Here is a 23,861-nt window from a genome sequence, read left to right on the forward strand (position 1 = left end):
TCTCCAGACAAGTGCTGAATTGACTAGAAATGCAAGACTTTGCAAGAGTGCTGAGCAAACAAGCTGGTGTTAATGAAATATTTACTAGGTGTAAAATTCTTTCACCTCTGTGCAAGGTGAGTGAAATGCGAAAAATAAGATAGCATAAGTGAAAGGAAGACCTAAGGGCACTTGTGAGAAGTCAGGATCTGCATAAGAATACATTGAAGTATATTTCTTGTGTTTTCTGCAGAAAATTGTAAAGTTCCAAGAGCTGGATTCTTAGTTGCATTTTTATGACTTGTAGTTGCAATACAAGAACTGTACAACGGAGTCAAAGAGTTTATAAACACCAGGAGTGAAAGGTATTGGAATCCCAAAGCACTAAATGTGTTTGTTTGTTAGCAGCATTCCAGCAGCCACACATCAATTATCAGTAATGCAGTATTAAGTGCCACGTGTGAGCTATTAATGCCTGTAGGGCTACTGGAGCCAACAAACATTTGGTTTGTGACAAAAGGTCTTAGAGACAAATACCCATCTTTAGTTGCTCTGCCTACTTGGAGCCCGGCTTAGAAGTTTTCTTGGAAAGTCTCAGACAAAGGCTTCACAGTTCATCCATAAGACTAAGACGCAAGTATCACCAGGGGGCAAGTATGCAACACCATCTAGAAGAAGCAGAGAGTAATCCTTATTCTTCAGCATTTAAAAACCCGGCAATGACTGGAAAACATCCTGCTTAGAAAAGCATTGCTTATGCCACCTTAAGCTGTATGTTATTCTATTTCCTTTCCCTATTGCTGTTACTCAGGCTCTCTCCTTGATCCTGACATTCTGGTTTCTTCTTCATTCAAGGCTTTTATTTCCTCTCCAAACTCTCTGAGAGCATTTTTTTTTTCATGAGAAATAGTTCTTGTATGATCTTTTCTAACTAGATCTTCAGTGTGCTTAGCGCAGGCTTTGTTCTGAACACAAATCAGGAACCACCTACTGTATAACCACCTGTTTCCTGTCTTCTGATGAAGGTTTACTCCAGTTAACCTCCATATAGCTGTTCAGCACTGTCACCTCTTCTAACTTTTAACACTGAGTACCACTTTGATCTAACCTTTTGACAGTTTTTGGTGGGAAAACTTGTCTCTGTCTCCCTTTTCAAAGTAAATTTCTCTGTCTGGGAATATTGTTTTAGGATTACATCTGTATTTTCTATCCTGTTCCCCCATCTTTAGCTTAATCGTTATCTTCCTGTGTTTTGAAGTCCACCAAAAGCCTTCATTCAGCAGAGTATGTAAACGGAACCTTTGTTTCGCAAAATGCTTCATTATGTTTTTCAGTCATGTTTGTACTGAAAGTGAGTTAGGAACACATGTAGTGCTGCACTGAGACCGGTTCCTGTCCTTGTGGAGAACAAGAATTAAGCACAGTCTTACTCATTTACATCATTGCCCTAGTGAGGCCATATCTGGAGTGCTGCGTCCAGTTTTGGGCCCCCCAGTTCAAGAAGGACAGGGAACTGCTCAAGCAAGTCCAGCGGAGAGCTACGAAGATGATCAGGGGCCTGGAGCACCTCCCTTGTGAGGAAAGGCTGAAAGACTTGGGTTTGTTTAGCATGGAGAAGAGATGACTGAGAGGGAATTTCATAAATACCTATAAATATCTAAAGGGAGGGTGTCAGGACGATGGGACTAGGCTCTTTTCAGTGATGCCCAACGACAGGCCAAGGGGCAATGGGCACAAGTTGGAACACGGGAAGTTCCACCTGAACATGAGGAAAAACTCCTTCCCTGTGTGGGTGCCAGAGCAGGGGCACAGGCTGCCCAGGGAGGCTGTGGGGTCCCTTCCCTGGAGACATTCACACCCCACCTGGACGCGGTCCTGTGCCCCTGCTCTGGGGGTGCCTGCTCAAGCAGGGGGTGGGACGGGGCGATCTCCAGAGGTCCCTTCCAACCTTCTGTGATTCTGTGATTTATCTCTGCAGATCTCTCTCCCCTTCTTTTTAACGCTCCCCTCCCTCTGTTGTGGACAGTATTCCAACAACTGTATGACTTGAACACAAGACAGCTGTACCTGAATATGGTAGTTTCCATCAAAACCCCCTGTAAAATGTCATACTCAGGTTATTGCTAGCAGTTTGGAACAGGTGGCCAGGTAGGAAGTTAGCACTCAATTAAAATTCACGGTAGCGCTGTTCTTGGATTCTATCAGAGTAACAAAAAGTACGGCTGATGTTTGTCTCTCTTAAAAACTTAATCTTTTTTCTGTGGTGCCCTATAGACACGCTCTACAAAGAAATGCCTGTTGGTCTGAGTAAAAGGTGTTTTTAAATATTGACTCAATTTTATGTGGCGTGAGGTTCCAGTTGACACTTAAGAGTTATCAATTAAACGCACAGTCTGCGTAGAGAAGGTCTTTGCAGGGAACAGATCTCTCTCTATATATCCATTGTCTGCAAAGTGAGGTTCATGCTAGCAACCCTATATACTGTACAGTTCTGGGGATTTTAGGCTGCCTGCACTGTAATAGGCAAAAAAAAATATTAATGTTAACATGCCACCACCACCTTGTCTGCACTCACTTCCTCACAAGTAGACACAGAAAATAGGTAGCAGCACGGAGGAGAGGGAGAACAAGAACACGCCATCTTCTCAAATGTCCTGTGTTCTACAGGATGGCATGTGTATAGTTCTATGTATGGCCTATGTATGTACATTCTTGGGACACCCACTGAGCGCAGTGCTTTTTCACTGAAGTACATCAAACCGCCTCCTACTCTGAAGTACTGCAGTGCAGCCCAAGAGCTAATGTGTCAGGGTTTTGGGGCAAATATGAAAAGGCAGGCCCTAAGACTCCAAATTTTAGCAGTATCTACAGCTTTGAGATACTCCTGTCGTAAGCAGAAACGGAATTGATATTCCTGTCCAGATGATGCTGGGGATTAGACTTTTACAGTTATCATATTGATTTGATTAATTAAGAAGACCTTTGCCAGTTTCTTACTGTCCAAAGCCGTCTGGAAGGAGCAGGGGTCTTGCCTGAGGTGGGGGCAGAGGATTTGGGCAGGTCCCTCCAGCGCAGGCGGAGCTGTGACTGCCCACAGATCCAGCAGAGGGAAGTATTGTTCTAAAATGCCCACCCCGCAACCAGAGCCTTTTTTGTTAACTGCGAGCCCCATTATTGCGCCAGGAAATCAATGATCTGGAGCGTACGTAACATGTGATTTATACATTCTCAAAAGGAGACAAAGAAGCTTTAGCAAACGCCCGAAAGAGCTAGCATGATAATAATCAGGATGTGCCAGGGACTGGAATTTAATTATACGGAGAACTATGAAGCTTACATGGTTTTTTATTCTCTTTAGGAGAATAAATGGTAGCATGGCACGTTAGCTGTTAAAGGGTTATGATCTGCTGGTTCATGCTTCAGCTAACTATGGAGCTGTAGCCTTTCCTATCCAAAGATGAGATCTGGAGAAACAGACGGACAGAAATGCACTTGGTGATCACAAGGCAAGTCATCGCAGAGTGCTTTATTCCAAGGGCTGGCTCAGCTTCAGAGAGCTGCTGCCAAAGCGATTGCCAGGCAAGATGCTGTTGCTCCTGTGACTCCAACCCTCCAACTGGAGGGTTAAAAGACGGGTATAATATCATCTCTCTGATATCAAAAAGAACGTTCAGTATTTTAAAGTGAAATTTCGACTATGAACATTACCCTCTTAAATATGCAGGACTGTGCTGTAAAGCTCTCCCTTTCTGAACTACATGAGGTTTCCCAAAACTGTACAAGTGAAGGGGTTGAAGTAGATGCTCAGGACACCCGTTAGTCACACTGAGCATAACATTGGAGACTGTTACTTCTTTTGAGATTCAAAGCTGGTTTTGTAACACCTAAATATCAAGTTAAAAAAGATCAGGGGATGGCATGATGTGTGAAATGAAACCCAGCTTCCCCTGGATTGTCAAGCTGTTGTTTTTCAGTATCTCATAAATGGCTGTGACAAACAATTAGAAAGGGTGTTAGAGCTTGAAGAACATTCTCCAGATAAAGTAGCTTGAAAAAGACTGGAAGGAATTCATCCTAAAATAATTGCACTAAGATAACCCCAAAGATGAACTTGATCCACTGGGTATACGCTGGGGAGCCGCACAGCTAAACCGGTATTGTTTTTGAGTAGGCGGTTAGCAAAATATTCCCTTTGCTCAGATATCATCGCTTGGAGATTTGTGGGGTGTGATTGATGAGTTGAGTGCTCCCCTTGTGTTTCCCCAGGAGCTACGCAGTAGCAGAGTAAACAAGAACCAAACCTAGAAAGTCGGGCTGCAATCTTCTGCTCAGGTGGTTAGGAACCTTATGACTGCTAAATTCAGTGTTCCGACTTAATTCAATGCTTTTATTTTTAGCACATATACTTCTTGGGTTTACAATTTAGCACAAATAGTTCTTGGGTTTATAATCTAATTAAACATTAATTTGCCTTCCTAGCCCATTGCTGACAGAAAGAAAATGCGGCAGCTCCTGGAGATAGACTTTTCATTTTTGGGTGAGTAGGAAAAAAGGTTATAGAATAAGATGCACTTTTTATTTATTTCGCTCTCAGAAAGGGGAAACAGTTGCACTAAGGTAAAATGGATGAAACAGATGAAATCATTCCTCAGGGAAACCCTAATAGAGCAGAACATTTGTCTTGATGATGGAAATCGAGATACAGACAGCGGAGGAGGTGGCAGGTCAGGAGGCAAAAGGGAATTGGTCTCCCGGGAAGGCTGCTGGCCTGCTGTCTGCTGGTTACCAAACCTTCCAGTCCCTCTTGGAGCAGTAACTGCCGACAACGCCACGCTGCTGTCATCTTTGTGATGGCACCAGTGGCCTCTCTGAGGTTAGATCACTGTCAAAGTACATCACCCTAAGTGGAAACTATCGACCTAAAACACAAATACATTCTCTGCTACCGAGATGATGGCAAACTAGTGAAAATAACATGCATTTTTTTTACACCATACATGTTTGCATTATTATCTGTATGCATTTGGATTAAAAAGCGAGCTTCGCTCTTCATTGTAATTAGTTTCACTTCTGGCTCAACTGCTCATGTTTCAAAACAAGTGCACGAGGTATGTTATATTTTAATGCCTCTTTTAAGTTGAAACTAACAATAGCTAAATGCATACTGAATACAATTTGCAAATTAGTATTTTTGCAAAATTTAGTGTCTGTGCTGTTTAAATGAAGGGGGATTTTGCACAGCTGTGAAGAAAAGAATTTTGGTGGTTTATGGAAGAAAAGCAACGTTTTGTTAATAGGCCATTTTTCCACGAGACCGATGACTGGACAAACAATAACCATTATTACAGCAGAGCAACTGTAAGGAGTATAACAACATTGCAAATGGGATTTTGCATAGGTCCTTGCAATGGAGTTGCTAAGAACGGAAACATGGCAGGAAAATTATTTTAGTAGACCGAGCTGTTTTTATGACTGCAAGGAGGCAGGCACAGCCCATTTGTCCCACTTATTCGCAGAAATCTAGGTAAGAATCAAAATTTTCCTTCAGGCTTCCGTGCGTTTACCGAGCAGAATCAGCCCTTTCGGACATCTGGAGCACTGTCCGCTAGAGAAAGAGGAAGTAGGGAAGTCAGATAAATCTATGATTGATTTAATTTTTTTAAGAACATTGCGTGTATTTGTGAACTTTATGTTGTTACCGGCACTGAAGAGCCGCAGGCGGCCTCCGGTGCCCGGAGAACCGCGCGCCCTCCCTCAGGTTAAATCGCCCCTTTTGCGAGCCTCGCCGCCTCTCATTTTGGGTTTTCATTCGCCGCCGGGGGTTGCTCTCCCACTTCTCCCTCCTCCCGCCTTCAGGGGGCTCCATTTGCTCAAACACCGCCCCTGAGGGGCGCCGGTGCCCCGGCAGGTGAGCGCTGAGAGGACGAAGGGGCTGGGAGGGCGACGGGGTGGCCGGGGCGCGGCGCGCGGCGCTTTTGTCCGCCCCAGCCCCCCACCCGCCTCCCGCCCCGCCCCCTGTCAGCGCTTCCGCCCGTCGCGTCCCCATTGGCCGGCTGCGACTGGTAACGTGACAAGCGGGGCGGGGCGGGAGGTGGGGCCGGATCCCAGAAGTGCCGGTTAGAGCCGGTGCCTCGCGCTGCCCTACCGGCTGCCTCGCGGAGCGGAGCGCGCGGGCGGTCTGTCGGTCGGTCAGTCTCTCTCTCTATTTATCTGTCACGCCGGTGGTGGCGGCGGACCGGTCACACCGGCTCCGGGCCCTGTGAGAGAGAGGGGAGGCGGCACGGCCAGGTAAGCGAGGGGCGGCCGCTGACAGGTGCTCCGCTGGCGCGGGCGGGAAGGGCGGAAGGGGGGGGGGGGGTTAGAACGGAGTGGGGCTTTCCCTCGCCGCCGGTGTCGTTCTTCCCGTCTCCCCCCGGTTTTCTTGCCTCCCTGAGGGGAACGGGGTGCTCCCCTCCACCTGCGGGAGGGGAGGAGGCTGCCGGCCCGAAGGGGCGCCCGCCCGGCGGCCCGGTGAGCCTGCGCGGCGGCCGGCCCTCACCTCGGCGGGGCCGCTCACCTGCCCGCCTCCCCGCGGCGCCGGCAGCCGGGCGAGTCCGAGCCTGCCCCGGGGGCCTGGCGGCCGCCCCGCTCCCCTGCGGGCGGGGCTCGGAAGAAAACCGTTTTCTGATTTGCGTAACCGCTTTTTAATTATTTTTTTAATTTTTTTTAACGGTTAAACGTATTTACCCGCGTGTCCTCAAGCGACCCGGGGCGCTACAGGTCGCCTGGGGCTTTCTTCCTTCGCCCCGGGCTCAGCGGGGCCGGGCGGCAGCCGCCCCTCCTCCCCCGGCCCCGCACCTGCCCGCAGCCCCGGGAGGGCGGTGGGTGCCAGCTCTTGACCTCCCCGAAAGGGAGGGAAGGCTTAAACGCCGTGTGGAGGCCTGACGGTACCGCCTGGGAAACCAGGAGCCTCCTCTTCGTTGTTGTTTTTATCTCTGACTTGCCCATGCGTTTCTTAGCCCCAGCAACAAAACGAGCTTGCAGCGAGGGTTTTTTTTGCGTGGAAGCTTTTTGTTCGCGTCTTAGCTGAGTTGTTTTGGTGACGTAAGGCTTACTTCATGCCTGCTCTGTGGTGAAACTGAGGCAGCTCCCTGGCTTCAGTTAACAATTTGTCTGTGGCGAGCGCTACAATTTACCAGTTCTGTAGGAGCAGTTAAAGCCAACTTCCCTAAAGCTTAATTTTATATGAAGATCGTCATTAATTATACTGATCAGGTGTAGTGTGTTTGAACTGGCACCTAGCATGGTCATTTGAAACCATACCTTTGAGGAGGTGCCGGAATAAGCTGGGAGCTATGTGGTCACTTGCAGTTTCAAGTATTTAAGCTACCTGTTCTGCTGACTCTCCACTTTCCTTGTCTGTTTGCTGAAGTGATAAGGTAAGGCATCAGTTATTTCCTGATGTCTCTGAATTGTTCCTTGTGTCCCTTCACAGCAGAGAGGGCAACAGATCAGGGCTTGTTGATCTATCTTGTTTGAGTTCTTTAAGCCTTTTTTTTGGAGGGGGAAGTATATAAGGCTTAAGTATTGAAGCCTTACAGTATATCACTCAAAATTTATTACGTATCATCTAAGAATATTGCACACATTTTCTTTACTCTGTAACTCAGCTGACTGTGTGGGGAATAGAAGAGCTACCCTAAGTAGTGCTTCTTTTCAGTCTCTGTGGTGCTGGGCAGGGCAAGGGATGTGAAATGAGAGCAGAAAGGAGAATGACAGAAGTAGAGAACTGGTATTTAGGATAGGGTACAAGTTTTTGTAAGGGTTTTCCCCAGTGTTTAAAACATTCTGTTGTAGCTAGATGACAAAATGTTTAGCACAGAGGTAAAACTCTTTTTATTGGCTTATATTAGCAAATATTTTTACATTTTACTGATTTTGACAGTGTCATGTAACCGAGTTTCAACTTCAGTAGGTTTCTTGTAACTTGTAGAAATTTGCAGTATTAACCTGCTTGTTCCCTTGCAATCTTGAGAGAACTGAGAGTTGCTGGTCTGACTCTGTCTTTTTTTTTTTTTTCCTTTTTCAGGAAAATTGGATTCTAATAGGGAGAAAAAGAAAATCACTTTTTGTTTCTTGCAAGATACCAATAGCTGCTTTTTGAAGTTGATGAAAGCATGTTGGGTAAATTTTAGACCAACAATGCTAAAGAAACATCCATAAGTATTTCAGGGTTGTGAAATGAACTTTGTAGGGCAGTATCTCACTGCCAAAGAACTATTTTTTATAATGGATTTCTGGAGCAGAGGTGGAGGGGGAAGTGTTGTGTTCCTTTAGCTGCTGCTGTGCCTGCTCTGCCTGACATGCCACAGGTAGGGAAAGAGGCTGGGGCACTGATAATACTACTGCAGCTTACAATACCTGCTGCTAAAGCCATGAAGCTCTACTCGGCTAGGATTAGAAATGGATGTTTTATGTGACTAAGGGGATAAGGTGTGGTTTATACTGGTGTCTCTGTTGCCTATCTCGGTGTTTCATGCTGCTGCCTGTATTGTGTGCACTAACCTGTGGGCTGCATTTACCCTCTCTGTAGGCATTCTTGTAATGGCTGTTCAGCTGTTGTCTTGCAAATAGTGTTATTCTGCCAGTTGCTCTTGCAGCTACTCTTTTTAAAGATACATTAGAGGTCTGTGCTGTGGTTATGAAGATATTTGGTTCAGACACCAGGGGTGGCCACATAGAGGGTCGAGGAAAGTAAAGTGGAATTAATATTCTAATATTAAAATATGCTGTAATTTTAATGTTTAAGTGGTATAGATTATATGTTGGGTTAGAAACACGTCTATTATTAATTGTTAACTAATCATTAACTACTTAGCTAATTTATAAGCTAATTTAAGCTTATTTAGCTAATGATTAACTATTAAATAATATGCTTTATTTTTCTTAACTGGTGCCAAGCTATGGTATGCTTTGTCTAATAGGTGTTTGTGTCATGCACAGAGCGAGTTCAGAGCCACACATCACCAACTTGTAACTGTGCTTTGTGGCAGCTGGTAAATGTAGCTGAGAGGCTGTGGCCCAAATTTTATTAACCCTACCGCTACCATGTGGGCAGTCATGTCAGAAAGCTTGTTATGAATCATGTGCTCTGCAGTTATTAATAACTAAACTGCTTCTTTGTGTGAACTATCTTGTGTGTATGTTCCAGTTAGAGCTGTACCAGAGTTGGTAAGCAGGCTTCACTCTGTTGTAGCTATGCTTGGGTTTGGTGGCTCTTTTCCCCAAGAGTCACTAGTGTGCTGCAAACTAGTTCTGGATTTAACTTCTAGCTAGGTGAAATCAAATTGAAATTCAACATTGAAACAAAGTTTCACAGCACTTATGAACAGTTTCCCCAATTATTTAAACTTACTGATATGAAAAGACTATGCTTTTTAGCAGCGTGGTACACTGGAGGGAAGGCAGATGATCAGCTCTCCGGAAAGCTGTTGCAAATGCGGTTTGGTGTATAGTGCTGGCACTCCCTCCTCTGATGTACACCCAGGAGGATTCCAGGGTCTTTTAAACAATCAGAAGGGAATTGTGGAAAAAACTCATAATGGACTGTCTTCAATTTAATTCTCCTTGGTGCTATACTGTTTCAAAATAATGCCTCTACACACCTTGAATTTAATTATGGGAGTGCATTTCCCTCAAAAGTGCTCAACTTCTCAGTGTGTTCTGATGCTGTAATATGGAATGCGGTTTCTTATGCTGAAATTGAAAATTTAGTCAATTGTGAGAAACTGAAGGGATTAAAAATGCCTGTAAGGGATCCAGTGAGACCAATAAAGAATGTGGTAGTGACACTATCTGGTTTTGTTGCTGATAATTGTTAGTAGGCTTAAGACATTGTAAGCACTGTTTGTTTGGGAGATACTAGTTTGAGTGTGGTTTTAGTTTAATGTGGAAACAAAGTTTCAGTTTTGTGGCACAGCAGCTGCAAAACTACTGTCATGTAGTTTACTCAGGCTTAATTAAAGTGACATTGATTTTAAAGCTCTTGCTTAAAACCCCAGGAAATGTAACCCCTGGCTTCCCAGACATTTTGCCTTAGGTCTCTGGGGGAAGTACTGGTATTCTGTGAGTAGTTCAGGCTGTCAAATGTTTATTCAGATATTTTCTGGTAGCTAAAGTTCATCTGCATGCAAAGAAAAAAGTCTACTGAGCTGGAATTTAAGAACTGCAAGTTTAGACTCTAATGCTAAAGTATTTACCCTTTAAAGTAATTTTCTATCTGAATGAAAGCAAAATCTTGATGTGCATTTATTGTGTAATCCAAAATATTTGAAGAACGGAGGCCATTTGAAAAGTTTTAACTAAAAACTGTTTCTGGGCTGTGTTTAAATTATTAACAAGACAAACTTGCTTCCAAGCCATGCCAATGGAAGTGTGAAAATGATTATTACTTTGCCAGTGCCTTTGCAGTACAGGAAAACTGTTTTCTAAGTAAACACTTTTTATTAAACGTTAACGTTGTTTAAATACTAACTTTGCAATGACATGGACTTAAAGTTAGGAGAGAACCAAAACATTGCTTAATTGAAGTGAGACAGAATATATCAATACTCAAGTGCTTTACTGAACCGGGGTTGTTAAAAGTAGTGTCTGCTTTGCTTCAAGATGTTGTTCAGTTTCTTACAAATATGGGGCTGGAAGTTTTTACTTCAAAGTTCTTAATTGATTCAGGTGATGATAAAACCTTGACTCTCGTTTTTGAAGTTATTAAACTTGGCTTCATACCAAAAAGTGTATTTCTTGTCATACTGCAGTCTGAAAAAACTTGCCAGTTGTTAGGTCTCTTCAGCCTGCTCAAAAAGGAAATTTTGTGCAGTAGAAGGCTATGTTGCACAGCATACTCAGGCTTGATGGAAATATAAAGCATGAACACAGGTGCTTAGCTAACTTTGTATTCAGGAAACAAAGCAGGATTACTGTAGGTTTACTATAGCATTCACTTGTACAAGCTTCTGAAACTTAGCATTGTTCTAGGAGATGCTTCTGATAAGCATAACGCCGCTTTTAGCTCTCCTGATCGCATGCATACACGTCCAGCTCTCAAACTGCAGAGTTGTGTTTAGGCAATATGAAATTTGTCCTTCAGTCCTTTCATTTTATTAAAAGAAAAGAAGATGTAGCTGGGTGCTTTGTCCAATTAATAAATATGTAATGTGGAGTAATAACAACAGGAAGGTACTTAAGAGATTGAGGTGTTTGTGTGGACAGCATGCTCACTGCCAGAGGGTTAGTAAAACCTATTCCATTTCCATTTCAGGTGAGTTTGTATTTAACTGCAGAGTTTCACAAGTTTTTCTTTTTTTACTTTGGAGAGATCCCTTAAAAAGATAGGACAGTTTGCTTACAAAAAGAGTGCCTGAGTTTGAACCAGATGTACATTGAAAAACTTATCTATTCTTATTATTTTATATTGGACATTTAGACCAAACAACTAGAATCAAGTGTTTCGATTTGTCAGGCTGGCTTCCAAGAGTGACTGTCTTTCCTATTAAACAAGATGAGAAGCTGCTGCTTCTGAAAAGGGATATGAGCCACTGCTGAAAATCTGAATCGGCTTTCCAATGTCAGAACTAATAGACTGAAATAAGATGTGTTTCTGTATTGCTGCCCTGATAATTACATTTTCCTAGATGCAGTTAAATTCTTCTCTGTGGAAGTAATAATATTCCTTTCTGGAAAGTTCTTCATGAAACTTATGCAGTGTCAGGAAAACTTAAAACCAAAACACTGTTTTTGTGACTGTTCTTAAATTTTGTAGCTGTATTTGTGCGTGGTGATAATTATCTTGCAGAGACAATGTATTTGGTATATATTTTTGATTTGTGACCTCACTTGATGCTTCTGTTTATTATCAACATCTGGTATTCTGATAGGGCACTGGTCTTCGCAGTCTATAAATATTGACAAAACATCAGTTTCCTTTTGAGGCCAAATGTTGGAATTTTAACTTATAGTGTGAGACAACTGTTCATATTTTAGAAACATCAAAACAATTCTAGCTAGAATAAGGAGTATAAATACAAATTTATATTTCTGAAATCAGGCAAAGGCGAACACTGACATTTATTAGGAAAAGTGATAATGATTACCTCTCTGATTACCTAGTCAGAAGTTAAGTGTTATTACTGTGTGATATTCCTCATATAAGTACTTCATGAAGAATGGGAGAAGCATTACCATGAACTTACAGTTGAGGATTATGAGGCAGAAAGAAAAATAAAATTACTTGCATAGAGCTGTTCAGCTAGTCAGAGGTAAAAGTCTCTGTTAACTGGGTTGAGTATGGTTATTGTATTGGGAAGCAGCATTTGAGCTAGGAAAAAAATGCAGAATAGAGGTTCTGAGTATCCAAACCCACCTAATTTCAGTACTCTGCTCTCTGCAAAACTAGCAGGACTTCCTATGGTATGAAGAATGTTGGCCCCTTATATTTTTGTCTAAATAAAAAGGATAGTGGCCTGCAGGTCAAGAGGTTATCCTCCCCCTGTAGTCTGCCCTAGTGAGACCACATCTGGAGTGCTGCGTCCAGTTGTGGGCCCCCCAGTTCAAGGACAGGGAGCCGCTTGAGCAAGTCCAGAGAGAGCTGCCAAGATGATCAGGGGCCTGGAGCATCTCCCTTGTGAAGAAAGGCTGAAAGACTTGGGGTTGTTTAGCCTGGAGAAGAGAAGACTGAGAGGGGATTTCATAAATACTTATAAATATCTAAAGGGAGGGTGTCAGGATGACGGGACTAGATTCTTTTCAATAGCGCCCAACGACAGGCCAAGGGGCGATGGGCACAAGTTGGAACACAGGAAGTTCCAGATAAACATGAGGAAAAACTCCTTTCCTGTGCGGGTGCCAGAGCAGGGGCACGGGCTGCCCAGAGAGGCTGTGGGGTCCCTTCCCTGGAGACATTCAAGTCCCCATGTGGACGCAGTTGTTGTGCACCCTGCTCTGCATGAAACTGCTCCAGCAGGGGTGTTGGATGAGGTGATCTCCAGAGGTGCCTTCCAACCCCTACCTTCTGTGATTCTGTGAAATGCAGTGCTGTTGAATTCCTTATAAGACCATTATCTAGAAGTATCAAATCAGAATATGAACATGCTTTAGTTAATACATCAGTATGTATGGTATTACTTTACCATATAACGAATTATGCTGGTAGCCTAGTTATAGCAGCACGGTATCCTGTGGATGACAAAACTGACCCAAATACTTACTGGACTACTTAAGTAGGACTTGTAGTCCACTCTGTTCTGCTGTCACAACAGCAGTCCTCGGGGTACTTGAGAAATTAATTCAGAGCTAGTTGAGGTATGTGGATATACTCCAAGACTTTTCCTTCTTGAGAATATTTTCTTATTTCTGGCTTGTTTCCAGTGAGACTGCAGGAATTGGCTATTTCAAGGGTCTCTGGGCATTCATGACTTTATTGAAAAGTACACTGAAAATGGAGGAGCCATGTGTGAGCAATTCCCTGCCTCTTCCCAAGGAAGGGTGGTCTTTTGTTTAACTGTTTTACACTGCTGGCTTGTTTGTACTTTTACTGCTCTTGAAGACTGAAGATAACAAGGTATGCTGTAATTAAAGAAACTGCTAGTAAAGAAACCTTGTAGTATTTAAACTGTGAAGATTCTCCAGTGTTATCTTTCTCAGCTTTGCTTTCTGATGTCCTGAGCATAGCAGCACAATGAATGGACATAGTGAGTATCTGTCTGGCTTCTGGAAACTAAGGAGATTAAAATTAGTTTTCTATTGTAGTACTTATCTTGGTATGCAGGGTTACATGGATACCATTGAGACTTCCTTTAGAATGCTGGAGGGATGCTGCTGATACCATTGTCTTATGGTGATGTATTCCTATTTCTCAGCATAAGAAAGACCCAAGAATGTTGTTACAAGAATAAAAAGATGTTTCAAGTGAGCTTGAAAATCTGATTTCATGCAGTTCGAAGGTGTCTGGCTGTTTTAGCTATGTTAGTACTGGGATGAAGGACTTGATGTACTGTTGTGTAAGACTGCTTCTGGGAGAGCTATAGAAGAGAGCAAGACATAGATATCAGTCGCAGTCTGGACCTTTTGAGATTGCTTTTGGTGTAATCTTCCTTGCTTAGGAAAGAACGGGTGAAGAACCAAGGAGACTTCTCATACTTCATGCCCAAACTTGCTCTAAGATTTCTTTGGAACTTGGAATTAAGGACTGTTTGTAGTATGGGTGTACTATTTCTGCCTTCAGCCTTGCCATACTGATTTTAAAACCTGATGGGGAACAACAAAGGAGGCCTGTTCTTTTAGGTATCATTTGAGAGTGTAAGCTGTACCACTTCCCTGATACCTTCCACACACGTTTGGGCTGGAATGTTTGACGGCACAGCATGCCTGCCGTCATCTCTTCAGAGAGTTGTCTCCTCCCACACTGGTTTGAATAAGCATTAGCTGAGCAGAGATGGACTAGGTTCTTCCATCCTGAGAAGGCAGATGCATTTCCCATGCTGTTCTCTCCCCTCTTCTCCACCCCCAGTATATTCTCATTCCTCTTTTTCTTATGCTAGAAAGCCTGCTTCCTTTGGTCTACTTTAAGAGTCACCATTCCTCTGAGCATTGTTAGTATTGCAGTTCTGATTTTGGTTTTGTTGGCTTTTTCTAAATGGGATGATAATGCTCTTTGGGCATCCAGATTAGGCTTGTACAGGGATGGTACCCCTGTCTGCTACAAATATTTTCTTGGGTATTAGTGGAGGACAGCCTTTGCTGCTCTTAGGGCTGCAGCATTGGTGGCACGTTCCTCCTACAAAGGATTAGTCTAGGTTGCTAGAGTTTTTGCTCTTTTGGTTGCTTCCAACAAATGACTTGGAAGTTAGAGCAAAAAAACCCTGTTGTTTGCACACTTGGACATTTTTACACGTTCCTATTGCTGCAATCCCTGTAAGTGTTAAATCTTATTTTTATCTAGTCTACCTTTACTTTGATCAGCATGGCCTGTGACCTGTCTCCTTTTCTGTGAATTGTGTGTCATTTTTGTGAAATTACCAGCTTTGTCTCAGCTGATATAATATGGAGTCACTCTGCAAGTTATTTTCTGTAACATAAATTCAACCTCTTACACTCAGTTTCCTTAGAAAACCATTTACTTTAGCAAAGTACCTGCTTGGTCTGGCAAGCTCTGTTTCATTTTTACTTCTATAACTTGAGCACCGCATTTTTTGAAAGGAAAAAAAATAATGGTTTTTTAACTGGACTTGTTTGTTTCTTTAAATGTATATGAAGTTCATGATTGTATGTTTGTTGGGTCTGTGATAGCATGAGCCACTCTGGGGTAATGTTGATGATTTGAGTACATTGCTGTGGGCAATGTAGTCCGGTATATCAGTGCGCTTTCGATCCTATTTCACAAATCCATTAGCATTTCATTAAAAAAGGTAGGTTTGTCTATGAGGAGCTTTGAATGCGCTTGGCTTCCAACTGATTTGTTAAAAAGTCTCTCGTACTGCTTGAATGCTGATTCTGCTTTTGTACATGTGTCCCATTTTTGAGACTTAGCATGAGCTGACTTTCTGCTGCATTAAATTATATACTTCCTTATGTCTGAAGCCAAGCTTAAAAATACAATTCTTTGGCCTCTTAGAAGGGTATAGGTACTTTAGAAGTAGTAGGAATGCATACTCCTCTCCGACGTTTTATTCAACGCTGAAGTTTTTGTTTTCTTGGCCCCATAACACTTTCAAGTAAAGGGGAGAGGAAGCTGAGAGAAGATGGTGCTTCTCCCTAAATACTAATGTCTTTGTTGAAAATGAATGAGGACTGATTAGGCTGTATGGTGCCAGATAACAGATATCTGGGACTTGTTCTTTGTTTCAGTTTTTCTGGGGCCCTGTTTTTACTTCATGGGGATTTCAGAAGTGACCTTCTAGAAGACAATCTACATAGTTTGCATTTTGCACCAAGAGGTGCTGGTCCATGATGATCTCAATAAGAAAGGTATTCAGGCTCTGTGCAGTATCATTTTAAATGCTTTTTATTGGATTTGACACTATAAAGAGAATAGTATATATAATCTTATGTCCCTTTAGAAGCTGGGAACAGTTGTGCAGCATCAAATGAGCCTTCAGTCCCTGTGCAGCACACCGTTCAGACCCTGCCTGTAGAAAAGGTTGCCTCATTTTGATCATCCAAGCTATTATAGAATTTTCTTACAAGAAAACAACTCCGTGCATCATTTCTACTGTCAGTCAGGAGAGATGTTCATGGAAGGACTTCTTGCTCTGTGTCTTGATAAAGACAAGGACATGCAGGTGGTGTAATCGCTGGCACCAAGTGGGAGCTGCCTGCAGACTCCTGTTATGAGCTGGCTAAATTTATCCCATGGCCAAGAGATCTGCACAGCACAGGCCTGGGCCTGCTAACTAGCTAGAGCGGATTGCGAACACCTCAGAGTGGTCTTCCAGTCAGAACTACTACAGTTTGTTACATTCTTGTCTTTTTTAAAAGCCTTATGGAACTCCCTCCATTTCTTATTATCTGTTAGTGGGTTTTGCTATGTTTCTTTAGGAATTGCCAAGCAGACTCGTGGTAGCAGAGCTATTTTTTAGTGGGTAGTACCAATGTGGAGTTTTAGCAGCCTTTTTATATTTATAATTTCCTTTTTAAAGTAGAAAGTTAAATGTACAACTGTTTGAAGAAATGTAAATTAATGGAGCATATTTTTTAAAAATCTGCTTTCTAAAGAGTGCTAGAGTTTACAGTGAGAATACAAATTAAATAAGTTAAATTATTAGTTAAATATTAGGGTGAAATAAAATATGTTTCCAAGTGTATTTACTCTTTGGATTCTTTGTACAACCAACACAAATCACTCTCTTCTAAACAGGTGCTTGTTTCGATATTTATTGTAGGCACTATTTTACATGCTAATATATATCTTACGTTTAAGTTAACATATTTATATTTGTAGTTACAAAGAATTAAAGGGATGAGAACATGAGCTGAAAATAAACCCATGGTCTGGCAATGCTACTATAGCTTGGCTGCAGGTTTATCTTAATGTGTCCTCAAGGAAAGAGGAGGCCACAGCACTGTAATACTTGTCTGTGTAGTTGAAGTCCTCTGTCATACTTCTATTATCACCTGATATAACCTTAACTTATTTTTTTAAATGCATGTCTGAGTTTGTTAACAATGCTGGAACACTAAAGGTGTACAAACTATTGCTTACTAGAAATGTTCAGATTTTATTCAGTCTGGATTCTGCTTGGTTTGGAAGAGATCTTAAAGACAACCATGGCTGTGAATGAAGTGGTATTTGCTCAGAATGCAGCCAGCTTGCTTTCAAAGAGATCAGTCGCATGTGCAAAACAATGCTGGTCCACCTTTCATTTTACTTTCGGTTTTTTACCATTAGCTTGCTTGCCTGCAGTCTTGTTCAGAAACCTAGGTTTGTACCTACTTATCAGGTCGTCTTCATTTTGTTTTGCAGTGGTTTTTTTGCGTAAACTGCTTGTCTCATCTACCTTCTGTTTGGTCTTCAACTTGGGTTTAAACTGAGTATTTTTCTTGCTAGTACAGGCTTTTCTAGGAGCATAGGTTGTGACCTTCTGTTTTAGGTAAAACAATCCTTATCACCTTGCACTTGAGAAGAGGGTTGGAGAAAGTGCTTTTACCAGTCAAATTATGTATGTCTGAATATAAATTTGTATTTTAAACTGCTCTCCATGATAGACCAGTAAGAAATAAAAAGCACATTTAACATACCTTTTAAAGATGTATCTTGTAATACGACTTCATTAGACTTTAATCCTCAAAATAGGTGACTTGGTTTCTCTCCTGTCCTCAAATGAGAATTAGGCTAAAGTAACTTCATGCGCTTGGGCAGACCTCGCTGATGGGATTCATTATCATGTGGCCTACAGGTATATAATTTAACCACCTGTGCAACCAGCATGTTTGAAGATGATCCACTTCCCTAGTGAGTGTTTGACCAGTGACATATTTTACTACCAAAGTTTAATTCTTTACTGGCCTTCCTTGAATAGAGAAAAGGCTTAATACTTCTATATTGATGGCATTTAGTGATAAGTTAACATGACTCAAGGAAGACAATGGTCTTTTCTGGAATGCTGCCAACATAGGTTGGAAATGCAAAATGTAGCATATCTAATCCTGCACAGTCAGGTTTCAAGAGTAAGTCTTATACCTGTAAAGCAAATCAAATTGGAGTAAAGCTTATTTTCTCTTCAGATTAAACTGCAAGGTAAAGTATTTCTCTTGCATTATGTGTATCAGAGAACAGAAGTAATGAAAAATAAAGATGGGTATTCTGAGTTTAGGTGCAGCTGCCTTTAAAATGTGTTTTTCACCGATTTTAAGGCCTTTTATGTTGAACCTAGGAATGCTCAAGCTTTTGAATAGTTGAGGAAACTTTAAAACACACTTGCCGCGTTGTACTTTATTTTTCTGAGCTGGCTGAAGGTATGGTAGTGGTAGAGCTGGGCAGTAGCTGCTTAATCTTGCAAGGCTTTTTTCAGCTTATGTGCTGTGCAGTTAACTCTGAAGCACTAGCAGAGAAGAGTAACCCATGTAAAGTAAAAATGTAAATGTAGCCTAACTTACTAAATTTTAAACTAAAAATACATTTACAAATTATTTTCCCCCAGAAATTATTGGGCTACATTGTCTTACGTAAGCAACCCTCTCCAGAGAGGGAGGACTGCTTCTTTAACAGTGTAAGACTTTGCTGTTAATGTTCCACATCTTACGTTCAGCAGTATCGTCTTTAGAGCAGGAGTGCTTAAGAAAGGCAAGGCCTCTAGTTAATCCAGGCACAGATGGCTGAGATTGTCTGTAGTTGTAATTATGGTCTTTGAATGTTTGGAAGGACTTTAGGTCTTTGATTGTTTGAAAGGTTGATATGGAAAACTTGTAACAATGTTCATGTAGTCTTGAACATCCTGTGCCTGAGGAACAAGCTGATTATTGCGGAGTGTGGGAATGTCTTCGGGCTTATTTTAAATACAAAAGGATAATCGCTTATACATGTTTAATTATCGCTTGTGACCTTCTTCAGAAGGAACTGGAAAGAAGCTTTCTCTAATCTTGTTTGTGTGTTGTTCTGCATTCAGTGGAATACAGATCCAAAAATACAGTCCCCCTTGAAAAGATCCCACAACTGAATCTGCACGCGCACACATGCGGTCAAACTACAGATTCTGAAAGACCCTATATCAAATGTAGTGGTTGAATGGAGCAGTCTAGTACTTGTCAATAGGAGGCTTAAAGGGAAAGGCAGTCATGTGAACGCATCTGCTAAGAGTATGTATGACAGTATTGTTCTTCACAGAGTCAGACCTGCCCCAGAACTCTTGTAGTACCTGGCTTTTTGTCATTTAGGGGACACCTGAAAAAAGAAACGGTAGCATGCCAACAGAAGGGGAAGCTTTAGCCAGGAAAGGTGTTTTGTGTGATGACTCTTTGGGGGGGGTGAAGTTTGTTACTTTCTTCCACCTTTGGGAATATTCATGAGGTCTTTTTGTCAGTGGAGCTTCAGGCTGTGCATGTGAGACCATAAGCAGGTACTAGGGATCCCATAGGAGAGTCTCAGAACTACCTATACCCAACCGTTGCACATTGAGCTTACTATTGAACTTAATTTTGCATCCAAAACTTTGGAAGAAAAAGTGATACATTTAAACTAGCTAGGAGCTAAGTTGGTACTGTAGTTCAGGAATCACATTTGACAGAAAATTGATAAAACAGACACATTTACTTAGTATGTCAGCATGTCCTTATCTCAGCTGAGAAGCCCACCATGCTGTTGGAATAACAGCTGAATCGAAGGAGATTGGCTGAAAACGTGAAGGCTGTGTTTCTCGGTGGGGGGGGGGAAGAGAAGCACGGTAGAAGGGGCCACTGGAATACCTGCCCAAGATGCTTTAGTTGTATAAATCTGTTTTGATTAACTTAGTGTGTTGGAAACACTGGCTGAATACTTTAAACAATCAAGAAAACCAGTGTAGCCTTAAAAATAAAACAAAGCCTCCTGTCAGGTAGGCTTCTTGTAGCCTATTATCCTCTGGGGAGGACAAGCAGGGCACTTACTTTGCTGCAGAGCCATCCCTAACTACATGTGCCTAAAATTATGTAAGCAGTGACCAAATGACAGAGTATTGCAATGTTAAGTAACCTTTTGGCAGCAGAGGATAGCAGGGGTGGGGGGTGGTGTCTGATGCTTATAGATAATGTTTCAGAATGATAGCTTTTTATTCTGGATACGTTTCTATTGATCAGATTTATAGGTCTTGAAGTGACTAAAAATTGCCTGGATATTAGTGATCTTTATTACTTTATTTTTCTCTCCTATATCCCAGTACTGGTCTGGGGTAACTCTCCTGAAGTCATCACTTAGCCTGGGGCTAAACTTCTGTCTCTCATCTTCTCAGGAAGATTGCCAATTGAATTAGGCCGCTTTTGAAAAGCTTTTATGGCTTTGATATGGGTTGAAAGCTGCTGGACGTGAGATTTCAAACCCATTACAGTTCAGCATTATTCCATTTGATCAGTCACTCTTGGCATACAGATGGGATTTGAAAGCAAAATGTCTTTAGCAAAACTATAATTAATAATTCACGTGTTTATATTACACTTGGATATACTGTGTGCTTCCTTGATAGGAAGCTTTATTTCATATACATAGAATTGTAATGAATACACATGCTTCATTGGAAGGTTTCAAAAAGTAGTCATTAGCACAACCAGAGTTCAAGTATTTAAATACTTAATATTGTGACACTCGCTTTCTGCTAGAAACTGTTCTAAAACCGCAGCAAGAATGTAGCCTTTTTTCTGGGATATGTGATTGAAACTAACAGCTTTCCAGTTCAAGACAGGGGGTGACAAAGAAAGCATTTTATAGAAACAGACCTTACAAAATTACCTGGGTCAGTCTCGCTTTGAGTTCTCAATCTGTATACAAACAAACTCCTTGTTTGAGCATTATGGCCTTGATTGAAGAAGGTGTATTGTGTTATGCACATTCTCAAGTATACCAACATGGTTTTAATAGAATGGGCTTAAGCTCCGTTTTCTGGTTTTTCTTTCTGTAACTTTTAGAGAAAACACTTTCAATGTTAACTGTTTTATTGTGCTCTGAGTTCTGTCCATGTTATTCAACAAGAGCCTTGCTTATTAACCAAAATAGGTCTGTTTCCAGGAGAGGGGTGTTCTTTGTGCAAAAATGCAAAGCACATACGTGCATTATTAAATTTGTTTCTTGTAACTTTCTCTAATAAGCCTTTAGTTAATAAAACGTCTTCTTAAAATGTTGGGATCTGCCCATGTCCTTGGAGAGGTTTATGCGTTTGTCAGGAAAAGAATTGCTCCCATCCTCATGCTAATTAGACCTTTCACACTATTTTAAACTCTTAGCCAATTCAGAGATCTTTTTGACTTTTCAAATGTTTTTCATTGTTAAAGGTATGCATTTTATACCTTTTGCTCGTACTTTGTTGAATCATTCAACGTATATATCTCTAAGCGTGTTCTAAACTTCATCGGGGTCCCAAGTCTTTCATTTCTGTAACAGAGTTCAAGTGAGAAGAATTGACTGGTTTTAATTCTAGGCTGGAAATGAAAGAAATACTTCTGACTTTTTCTGTCTACATTCAAATCAAGCATGTTTGGCTTGAGGCGAGACATGATCCAGAGATGCTTAGCAGAATGAAAGCCTTAGTTTAGATGGGTTTAGTACCTTTTTGTGCTTTTACACCTACAAATTTATATTCAAACTGCAAAGAATTACACCAAAATAAATAATTTTAAAGGTATTTACAGATATAGCTTTTTGCAAGTTGAGCTGGAGTGATTGAAGGAATTGCTATTTCTTAGTTATGGTTAGGACATCTCACCTACAGGACTAGCAAGTTTATGTAAATGCGAAAACTGTTGAGCTGAAATGGCTTTTAGTGCTTAGAAAGGGGACAATGACAAAGGCCATTACTTTATCTCTACTTTAGGAAAAGCAACTTTCAGATGGTGACCAAGTAAATAATTTGATGGGCGTGGCATCTTAAATTATTTTAACTAGATCAAGAACTAGTTAGATCTTTTGCTCATTAAATGTTGGATCTTTAAAGCTCCTGTGGAAGGAGTAATGAGCTGCTGTTCTAATGTTTATGGTTACTGGAGTCCAAATATTTCATGATCTGATGACAATTTGTTTTCTCTCCAGGAGTGTGTTGTAACTGTCCCGTCCTTCTTCAGCTGCTTTCCCTTGAGTGGGCCTGGTAAGTTTCTCCATTCTATTCAGAGTAGCCTTGTCAGTGCAAGAAGGGTTAACTTATTTTTGCCTATTCTCCCTTCAAATGTGAATGTGGAGTAAGAATAAGGTTCTACCTTAGTTCATCTGTTGTTTCTTTCTATAACAGCTTGTCAGCTCTGTTTGGAATTGAAATGTCCAGCACCAGTATATTATGAACATGAGCCAGCAGTGTGCCGAGGTGGCCAAGAAGGCCAATAGCACTGGGCTTGTATCAGCAATAGTGTGGCCAGCAGGGCAGGGATGGTGCCCCTGTACTCGGCACTGGTGAGGCCACACCTCAAATCCTGGGTTCAGTTTTGGGCCCCTCAGGACAAGAAGGACATTGAGGTGCTGGAGCGTGTCCAGAGAAGGGCAATGGAGCTGGGGAAGGGTCTGGAGCCATGAGTCTTATGAGGAATGGCTGAGGGAGCTGGGGGTGTTTAGCCTGGAGAAGAGGAGGCTGAGGGGAGACCTTATTGCTCTGCAACTGCCTGAAAGGAGGTTGTAGTGAGGTGGGGGTTGGTCTCTTCTCCCAAGTCACTAGTGATTGATGAAAGCAAATGGCTTCCAGTTGCTTCAGGGGAGGTTTAGATTAGCTATTAGGAGAAACTTCTTTACTGCAAGAGTGGTCAGGCACTGGAACAGGCTGCCCAGAGAGGTGGTGGAGTCACCATCCCTGGGGGTATTTAAAAGATGTGTAGCTGTGGTGCTCAGGGGCATGGTGTAGGGGTGGGCTTGGCAGTGCTGGGTTAGTGGTTGGTCTTTGATGATCTTAAAGGTCTTTTCTAACCTAAATGATTCTTTGTATCTGTACTGCTTAACAAACATTATAGCAAGTTTTCTCCAAAGCTAGTAGTGTCTGTAGTATTGCCATTGCTGCTGGATGCTTTATTAATTTGTAAAATTAAAATATGGGACACTGCCTGAGAAACTTGCCTTTCTGCCAAACCCTGGTGTATCAAAATTATGACTGAATTCTACTTCTTGGAGTCTGGAGTGTTCCGTATCTTATTTTCACAAAGTTATTTGGCAAAAAAAAATTACTTCCCAGTTGAAATGGGACTAGCTGTAGGCGGTTTCCTGTTTTTTGTGTTGATGTGACTGTGCAAAAGTTTGACTTCACATTCTACATGATCATGTCTGAGTATGTTCTGTTCCATTTCATGCAGCTGTAGCAATGCAGAGCTCAATGGAGCCTGATGTCTGCAGGAAGGCAGCAGTTCTAATGAAAGCTGACATGTTTGCCCTTTATTTAGATTAAGCCATTAAAAATAAAGTATATTTGATGTTTTCTCCACCCAGAATGAAGACAAATGTAAAGATGGCATGTCCAAGGAATTTTAAGAGATGTAGACCTCCTGACTGAGCAGTGCTGTGTATTTCATTCTCTTTATTTAGTAAAGTAAGTATGAATCAAATCTATGCTGCTGGGGGTTAAGTGTGCCATTTTTGTTGTTGTCTAATATTGTCATCTATAAGTTGTGTTAGCTTCACTTTCATTCTGTTAGTATGCTTAATTCTCTTGATGGGAGAAGATGGGGAATTATCTATAAGAATATGTAATGCAAAACTG

The 23,861-nt window shown here is 41.7% G+C and overlaps 1 protein-coding gene across 1 annotated transcript in view; it reads left to right on the top strand.

Annotated features, from left to right (window-relative positions):
• Positions 1-6,068: 6,068 nt before the first annotated feature.
• The window catches only part of LRRC8C (leucine rich repeat containing 8 VRAC subunit C), a 65,598-nt gene continuing 47,805 nt past the window's right edge, over positions 6,069-23,861 (top strand). Inside the window, exons 1-3 of the mRNA XM_064455782.1 lie at positions 6,069-6,267; positions 22,220-22,274; positions 23,591-23,690. The gene's annotated coding sequence lies outside the window, so the exon portion shown is untranslated. The remainder of the gene's footprint in view (positions 6,268-22,219; positions 22,275-23,590; positions 23,691-23,861) is intronic.

The sequence above is a fragment of the Phalacrocorax carbo genome, chromosome 6 (assembly GCF_963921805.1).
Source record: "Phalacrocorax carbo chromosome 6, bPhaCar2.1, whole genome shotgun sequence".
Lineage (NCBI taxonomy): Eukaryota > Metazoa > Chordata > Aves > Suliformes > Phalacrocoracidae > Phalacrocorax > Phalacrocorax carbo.